At 41.7% G+C, this 7,922-nt stretch overlaps 1 protein-coding gene across 3 annotated transcripts in view; it reads left to right on the forward strand.

Annotated features, from left to right (window-relative positions):
• Tmem263 (transmembrane protein 263) overlaps positions 1-7,922 on the forward strand; it is a 17,919-nt gene continuing 9,997 nt past the window's right edge. Inside the window, exon 1 of one of the 3 annotated variants that reach the window (XM_046429179.2) lies at positions 1-69. The gene's annotated coding sequence lies outside the window, so the exon portion shown is untranslated. Of the gene's footprint in view, positions 70-686; positions 914-3,327; positions 4,002-7,922 lie in introns of those variants that run through there. The other 2 variants (XM_046429181.2, XM_046429180.2) reach the window with 2 other exon arrangements.

Consider the following 7,922-nt stretch of genomic DNA (forward strand, 5'->3'; position numbering starts at 1 on the left):
TCTCCCAGCGTCTGGCAAGGCCTGGCCTTGCACTAAGTGAGCGCTGGGCGGCGAGGACGAACCGGGCAGGTCGGTACTCCCAGGCACTTCGAGGGCAGGAAAGAGAAAAAGAAACCTCGAAACACAAACAAGCCAGGTCTCTCCTCACCCCTTCGCTTGGTCACAAAGGCGAGCCCCGACGTGGACGGCTGAGTAGGCCCAGCTAGTCACTCCTCGAGGGCAGCAGCTTAAGAAAAAAGGCTGAGGCCCCCGGGCGAAGAAGAACCGGAGAAAGCGGCGACCGTCTTGCCTTCCCTGTGGCGAAGGTTCTAAATTCCGAGGACCGTTATTCGACGGCGCAACGGAGACTTCTGGGGGCCACCCAGGATGGAGGTCGGGCCGGAAGGCCGTGGTCCGCGCGTCTCCGGGTTTCGCGCCCCTCGTCCGACCTGATTGGACGGTGGGGGAAAGGGGGCGGGGAGACCCCAGGATGAGGCGCGCGCAGTCCTGCGGGGGTTCCCGCGGAGGCACCCGGGGGCGAAGGGCGGGAGCAGCACCGTGGCACCGCGCCTGCGCACGTCGAGAAGTGACTGGCTGGGGGCTGCTGGAAGGGCGGCAGTTCGAGAAACGGGTGGGCGCGGGAGGGGCCGCTGGTGCGCGTGCGCGCGTGCGCGTCGGAGCCGGAGCCGCGGGAGGAGGCGGGAGCTGAGGAGGCTGCGGAGGGGGCGGGTCGCGTCGGGCGCCACGTCCGCAGCCAGAGGCCGCCGCCGCCGACCGAGGCTTCAGGCTCCGCAGCTTGAGGGGAGCCTCCGGAGCCCGCAGCTGCCCAGGGCTGTGTCCGGCGCCGCTACCGCCCAGGCCACCTCAGCCCTCCCCGCTGCCTCCCGCTCCCTCCGCCCGGCCCCAGCCCCAGGCGCCGGCCCCGACCCCGGCGGTAAGTCGGCTGTGGGGCGGGGGGCGCCGCCCGGCTTCCTGCCCTCCTCGCTCTCCCTTCTTCCGTTAGCTCCCCTACACCTCCTCCTGCCTCCGGGCCGGGCCTCCCCGAGCCGGGCCTTTCGGGGTGACTGAGGGGGAAGGGGGAGGGGCGGGACGAAGTTGGGGGCTGGTGGAGGTTCCTTGGCGGGGTTCCTCGGCTTTTGTATTTCTGACTCCCGGGCCGCGGTTGGAGGTTGGGGACTCCCCCGACTTCGTAACGTCCTGGGTGTCAGGGTGGGGGCGGGGGCGACCGCAGCCTGGAGAGGGACGCGGCTGAGGGTCTTGTGCTGTGCGCCCTCGCCCGGCTTCCTCCCGACCTGTTGATAAACGACCCTCTTGGGTTCAAGTTCATAGGGCTTGGCTTCTTGTACTTGGACCTTCCCAGTGCTCTTCCCAGGTGGGAGGCTCCACTCCCCCGCCTAGCCTCGCCTAACCTGTACCTCCAAGTGTGGGAATGGAGAGGGGCGCTGGCGGCGCCGAGGAGGACTTGGGGTGCTCTGGGGCACCCATCAGTGCTGTCCCTGTTGACCCCAGTCAACTGTCCCTGCCATGCACGCCCAGCTTTAAGATTAGCCCCCAGGCTCACACTTCCAGTCACAGCTTCACTCCTAAACCCGTTTTACACAGAAATTCTGGAACCCTACTGGAGCGGGGGTGTTCTGGGTGTACAGAGTGAAGGCAAGGAAGGAGGTGCTGAGCTTAGCCCTAGCCAGGGCGCCTCCAGGGTCATTTTCTGCCTCCTGCCACGTCACTCTCTCTGCTAAAGAAAAAAAAAATTGCTAAGTGCCTAGAGGGATCAATGGGAGAAGGGACTGCCGGGAAGTGTTAGAAACACCTAGAGAAGAGGTTGGTTCTTTTTTAATTTATTGAGTCCTTGTGAACGCTGTGCCAATTCCAAATGAAAATACTTTAGGTACTGTGATTATTTATATATATTCTTGTTTAACCTTTAAAACTTGCACTGGTATGGGCGCTCTTAAAGACTGCCCAGGAATACTGATAATCAGACCAACATGTACGTGGGTGTGTTCCCATGCCTGCTTTTTAAAAAGAAAGGGAGAAGTAACTTTAATAAATCCGTATGCATCCTGTTTTGCTTTTTCCAGTTTTCGTTGCTTAGGTCATTGTTATAACAAAAATACCAGAAACCGAGGGAAAATGTTTCCATAGACAGCATCATTAGAAAAGTTTAATACTTTAGGCAAATACATATGCAGGTGTGTGTGTGTGTGTGTGTGTGTGTGTGTGTCTGTGTGTGTGTTTTAACTCAGGAAAATCTACTTTCTTTGTTTCATGTATTCAGTATTTGCTCTTTTCCTACTTCCTGAGGAATCTGCCTGGTTTATATATAAACACCTTAAGAGTAGAGCCTTTGTATTCTTGTTCAGCGACTAAGTGTTCGACTCAGTTAGGGATGCAAATATCTGTTGAATTGATGAATGTAAATTGGAGTAGATGATGATGTGTTGGTTGTCTTGTTTGACAAGAGTATTGCAGTTCTATTTAATGATTCATTTAAGGACAAAACTTAATGGACAGTGCTGTTTTGACACTGTCAGTTGTTACATGTTACTGTGTGTACACTTGTAAAGTTTTATTGACATTACTTTTTCTTTTTTGCTAGACTGAATGCATTTCTTGTGGTCTTATTTATTGTTGATTAAGGGGTAGGGACCACCTCTGTAAGCATAATGTTCAGAATAGTTGGTTAACTAAATAAGTTTAAAAACTACTAAACTGTTTAATGTACATGACTTGGTATATGTGTATGAGTCTCCTTGCATTTATTTGGCAGAGAAACTAAAACATGGGAGTGAGGATATGGCAGAGTTCCTCTCTATATACATACATGTAGAAGAACTTAGCTAATTTGTTTACAGTCTCTTTTTCATATATAGGAAAATCAGCACTTATTGTTTAATAACATTTGAAAGTGACTTCTAAGGTAAACTGTTGTGCACTGTATTTTTGTGTTTGAACATTACACAAAAGGTTAGTGTGATTTAACTTCCTTGGCATGTTAGAGGAGTGGTACTCATAGACAAATTTGTATACTGTTTTCATTATGAACAAAAAGTTTAAATTTACAAGATGTTTCTGAAACCCACAAAACATTGATTCATCTATTTTCCTTTTAAAAAACTAAAAGAAGCTTTCCAAGGGGCATTTGTTTACTTATTTCTATTATTGGAATAAATTACTCTCTAGGGAATAGTGCTGTTATTAATCTTTGCTTAATATTTTTGCCAGCTGTTGTATCTATGATACTGTTGTATGGGACAAGAATTATCCATTCTTCCTGCTTAAAGTAACCGCTAATGAATTTGCTGTCAGAGATCTTTCACATTTCAGTTTCTTAAAAATCCACTTATAATCAGTTTTAGTTGGTAGTATAATAGTTTGTCATGTGTTAGAACCAAAAGATGGAATTGATTTATGTCCTTAGAATCAGTTACATCTTTATCCAGATCTAAAGGCTGTTAATCTGTCATTATACCTTCTTTAGGAAAGTTTTTTTTTTTTTTTTTTTTTTAATAGAAACTTGGGTGCATTATGGGCTTCTAGAGAGCAGATACATTTTGTTTCTTGAATGAATGGTTCACTAAACTGGTAGGTGCCGGGCAGGGCATGTATTTCATTTTGATTGTAAACTTTGGCTCACAGTAATTTCTGTATTTACTTAATCAAATTGAGGCTTTAAATGTGTAACAGGATACTTGCCACATAGGAGGAGGGCTCAAATACATGTTGAATTAATGATTCAGTAAGTTTAGGTCAGGGTTTATATAGAATTTAATGATTTTGTTGATTGTATCATTTAAGGGTAACATTTTTTTGGGGGGGTGGTGGGTATTGGGAATTGAACTCAGGGGCACTCGACCACTGAGCCACATCCCCAGCCCTATTTTGTATTTTATTTAGAGACAGGGTCTTACTGACTTGTTTAGCGCCTCACTTTTGCTGATGCTCTCTTTGAACTCTGGATCCTCCTGCCTCAGCCTCCTGAGCCTCTGGGATTACAGGCCTGGGCCATCACACTAGCAAGGGTAAAATTTTGAAATCATCATTTTTATACTTTTACTGTTAGTTGGTACTTATTCCACATGTATACTTTAAAATTTTATTAGCAGATTCTTTTTTTTAAGAGATTAGGGGTATGTTTGTGTTCACAATTCCCAATATAAGAAAACAGGTTTCTTGTAATGGTGATAATAAGCAGAAGGGTAATGTGTAAGACCCTTTTATCCATGAGTTTTACTTTCTCCAGTTTACCTGTGTTATCTGTGGCTAACCATGGTCCAAAAATATTAAATGGAAAATTCCAGAAATAAAACATTCATAAATTTTAAAATTGCACACTGTTCTGAGTAGTATGATGAGATCATGCACTGTCCCACTCCGTCCTGCCTGGGACATGAATCATCTCTTTGTTCACTGTATTCATGCCGTATGTGCTACCACCTTTTAAGTACTTAATAGACTTCTGGGTTATCCCATTAATTATCATAGTGCTTGTATTCAAGTAATATTTTATTTTCCTTAATAATGGCTCAAAGCACAACAGTAGTAATGCTGGCAATTCACATATGCTAAATAGAAGCTGGAAAGTGTTTCCTTTAAGTGAACAGGTGAAAGTACAATAAGATATTTTAATAGATGGCATATTAACATAATTTTATTATTTTACTTATTTATTATGTATTCTATTAAGGTATTTATAACACATTATTTTACTGTTGTTAATCTATTACTGTTCCTAGAATATAAATTAAGCTTTATCATAGAAATGTATGTATAAATAGGAGAAAAATGTATTATATATAGGGTTTGTTATTATCTGTGGCTTCAGATATCCATTGGGGTGTTAACAACATATCCCAAATGGATAAAGGGGCACAACTGTATAAAAAATATTTTTTCTTAGTAGAAAGTGGTGCTGTCCATAAAGAGTTAACAGCTCTAAAAGTTTGGCACATATATGTGGGTAGAGGTTAGGCATAGTTTATATATGAAAAGTACAAATGATATTATAGATAATTAAGGATTTTAGCAAATACCTTTATAAGAATTCTGTTTTATCAAACAATATGAAATGCAGAGGAAAAATCCCAAATAGCTGTGTCTTTTACGCAATTTTTAGTACCGTAGAAGTTCAGGAGGAATTTTAATGCCACATACTTGCTACTAAGACCAGCGAAGGATCAGATAGGGTGGCACATCCCTGTCATCCTAGTGACTTGGGAGACTGAGGCTGGAGGATCACAAGTTTTGGGCCAGTCTCTCGGTGAGACCTTGTCTCATAAAAGGGATGGGGTAGCTCAGTGGTAGAGTGACTCTGGATTCAATCCTTGGCACTCCCTACCCTCACGCCTCACCCCCTCATCCCCCAAAAAAGATCTGTGATGTACAAGAAACTCAGACATTAAAACAAAAACAAAAGCCAGGCTATATGACCTCTTATACCAAGTCTCTCTGTTGTCTAGTTAGACCTATGCTTGGCTTGGCAAGGCTCCTGATATATTTTTATTGTTTATTGATAATCCTATTGGTAATTCTTGGTAATAATTTTAATGGTCTTAAATTATTTTTCAGTTGTAGATGGACACAATACCTTTATTTTTATTCATTTATTTTTTATGTGGTGCTGAGGATCGAACCTCACACATGCCCGGCAAGTGCTCTACCACTGAGCTACAACCCCAGCCCTTGCTAATAATTTTAAATGTAGCTGTGAATGTTTGTTTAATAGTATCTAATTTTCTGCATTTTAGATTAGAAATACTCCTAATCCAAGGGCAGACTGAACACATTGTGGGAGTAGAAATTCTGTTGGGCTGGCAGGGAGTGTTGGCAAATCTGAAAGTGCGCTTTAAAGCAGCCCTGGGCAATAATGAAATTATTTGAAAGCCTGTTTATTTTAAGAAAAAGAAAATTCCCAAGTACTTTTAATTTTACTGTGTATTAAAAAAATAAAAAACAGAATAACCAGGTGCTAGGGCTGTAGCTCAGTGGCAGAGCACTTGCCTAGCATGTGTGAGGCCCTGGGTTCGATCCTCAGCACTGCATTAAAAAAAAAAAAAATAATAAAGTAAATGTATGCTGTCCATCTACAACTACAAAATTTTTTTTTTTAAACTGAAATTACTATGGAGTAAAATGCATGTATCATGTTTTTCCTGTGGTTTCTTGGAGCCCCTAGCTTTACCTACTTATAAAAACATAAATTTGAAAAGCACAACCCTAGCTTAAACTAGGGTTGGGCCCTAAGTTGATAGGCGTATTTTCTTGTGATGCTTAAAATTAATGTGGATATAAGTGGTTTGTTTTTATCCAACTTATTCCATAAGTACTCTGTAGCAGCTTACAGCAAAAAGAGTACTAACAAAATGGTAAAAATATGAATAAGTTTGCAAACCAGGGAAAATAGCAACCAGAGAGGGGTGCTTGGAGATTATGGAGGAATAGGGGAGCAGAAGACAGGATACAGCTGGACCACAGGAGCCTACTTAGTGGAGCTAGGATTTTAGCTGTAAGCTTCCTAAAAATCAAAGGGAGAAGGGAGATGACATATCTTTGTGTCTTTTAAGTAAGAAAATACACAGATTTCAAAGAAAACATGTTGAATATTTAGGTGAAATGAGGAATTTTCTGAATAATTACCTCTAAGGAAGTTCTTATGTAGAGTTCCATGTCAGAGCTATCAAGTGATATAGTGGGTAATATCCTTAACAATATTGGACTGTTAATATAGTAATAGCTTGGATAAGGCTATTTGTTAGGGTTTTCTTTTTTTAATATTTATTTTTTTAGTTGTAGTTGGACACAATACCTTTATTTATTTATTTTTATGTGGTGCTGAGGATCGAACCCAGGGCCTTGCACATGCTAGGCAAGCGCTCTACCGCTGAGTCACAACCTAAGCCATGTCAGGGTTTTCTTAACAAGAGCATAATTGAACAAAACACAGTAGTGTCATTTTCTTAAAGAATCACATGATTTAAGAATATTATTTTTTAGACGACTAACTTCATCTGTAGATGAAAACCTAAAATAACTAGAACTAGATGAACTTTAAAATATTATTTATGAACATTGTTGATTTCTGAGACTTAAAAATATTTTTTCTTTAATTACAAAAATAATACTTATTGATATAAAACATTAAAAATCAAAACAAAGATGCTAACTACATACATATCTATGTATGTGTACATATGGAAATAGTGGCTGGGCAGGTGACACACGCCTGTAATCCCAGCGGCTTAGTAAACGGAGGCAGGAGGATTGCAAGTTCAAAGCCAGCCTCAGCAAGGCGAGGTGCTTAGCAACTCAGTGAAATTCTGTCTCTAAATAAAATATGGCTGGGCATGCGGCCCAGTGGTTGAGTGCCCCTGAGTTCAAGTCCTGGTACCCCCCCCCCCCAAAAAAAAAGGTAATGTGTGCAGTATTTATATATATAAATACTATATATGCATGCTAAGTATATAAATACTACATATACACCATAAATGTATGTAAATTTATATGCTATAAATATTATATATATGTTTACTACATGGTACTAATAAACTATAAATACTTTGTAGGTATTTTCCTATCCTTTAATTGCAGTCTTTGTTAACAGCTTGGTGTGCTTCTTTCCTGTCTTTTCATACGGATTTTTAAAATAATTAGATCATATGAAATATACCTTTTATGCTAGCTTCTAAATATAATATTAGCATTTTCCTGTAATATACACTCTTCATAAATTATTTTTGTCTGCAGTGTATATGTCTTTAGGAAGCTTAAAATTCCTCTCTTGCCTTCCACAAAGCTGTACTCATTTGACTGTGCATTTGCAGGTCATTTGGGTTGTTTTTGCTGGCTTCTCTTTGAAACATGATCAGTTTAAGGTTATCAGTCTACTTCTTATTACTCTTTTCCTCATTCATGTTATCCACACACCACAGCTTCAGCCATCACTT

Source organism: Marmota monax, unplaced genomic scaffold, assembly GCF_021218885.2.
Source record: "Marmota monax isolate L192 unplaced genomic scaffold, Marmota_monax_Labrador192_F-V1.1 WCK01_AAM20220418_F8-fsc00051, whole genome shotgun sequence".
Classification (NCBI taxonomy): Eukaryota; Metazoa; Chordata; class Mammalia; order Rodentia; family Sciuridae; genus Marmota; species Marmota monax.